Raw genomic sequence first — 1,494 nt, forward strand, 5'->3', positions numbered from 1 at the left:
ATTTTACATGAGATAATATTTTCTACTACCAATAAGTTTTGGAAAAAGAAGAAAACTAAAATTTACTATTGTAGAGGAATATGATAGAAGTAGAAGAAAGATTTTATGTTTGTCAAATCTCTGATGAGTACCCGTATTCAAGACTTAAAGTCATATTTCTTACTATGTTAGACAGATAGGGAAAACAAAACACCATATGATAAGGCAACTATTTGTGATTTTTTAAAATGTACTTAGTATGTGATGAAATTTACTTTATTAGCTAATGTTTTGGTTTGAAATATGGGAGGCTGATCTATTTAACAAATTTTTGAAGTCACCTACTGAAAAAACAAATGATGGGGGGTATAATTTCTACACTTTAATGAATGGATGAACCTGTTTGGCATTAGTGCTGGGTAAATAAATAAACTCTATTGTAACTTGCTCCCTCCCCTTGAAAAACTATTTATGTCACTAAATATCATCTACTTGTAAAGTGTTATTTGGCAAATGTGATTTTTAAAAGTTTATTTGAAAAGGAATATACTTTCAGGAGATTAAATGTAGGTTATCATTTGTTTGACAATGACAACATTTTTATACTACAGAACCAAGTTTTACTGAAGTACCAGTATTTTGAAGCACTAAGGATCTTCTCAATTAATGTTTTTCTGAATTATATTTGACCTCTATGTCAAGTATTCCTAGCATTGGTAGACCAAATATGGATCTATTGTTCCAGGAACTATTTTTTGGCCTGCTGATGCTGGAATGAAATTATTCATTAATCATTAGGAGAGGGGTATTACAAATGATCTAGTGACATTCGTGGTCTTGTTCAATCATATATGATGGTCATCTGAAAATTAAAAGTTTGAATTACTGTACTTTCACATTTTGTGATTTCATCTTGCATTTTAAGTTGCCTTGCATTTCCCAATTGCTTACTGATAATTCCTGCATTTCAAGGAATTGGGGCCCTGAAATATAGAAAATGAGAAATTGAGATGGGTCTTCAATTACTTTCTGTTGGCATGTTGCATGGACGTAGGTGAGAATTCTTGCCTTAGTTATCTGATGATGCGGATAACTGGGACCTGGGATCCTAGGACCCGTGGATCCTGTAGAAGAATAATAGCTTTTAGACATCATATCAGAAAAATTTGAGTATAATCAGTAGGAATGCTTCAGAAACATGGAGAAAAACAGTTTGGGACCAGCGAGTTAAAACAATAAACAGAGCAGCAAAGTAAAATCCCTTATAGATTAGAAGCAAACAACATTGTTTTTTTTACCATGTGAATTCAGAAGACCAAGAACATTTAGAAGTTATCACAAGTTTATACCGAAAACATTGCATTGATAATTTTTATATTCTAATATATATTCTAATCCTGATTATTTATATTCCAATCTATTTATTGGAATAAATATCAATTAATTTTTCAAATTATCAATTAATTCTAATAAGATTCACTGTGTGAAATATAAAATCAGCACATATAAATATAA

Source organism: Dipodomys spectabilis, unplaced genomic scaffold, assembly GCF_019054845.1.
Source record: "Dipodomys spectabilis isolate Male_0828 unplaced genomic scaffold, ASM1905484v1 ptg000491l, whole genome shotgun sequence".
Taxonomy (NCBI): Eukaryota; Metazoa; Chordata; class Mammalia; order Rodentia; family Heteromyidae; genus Dipodomys; species Dipodomys spectabilis.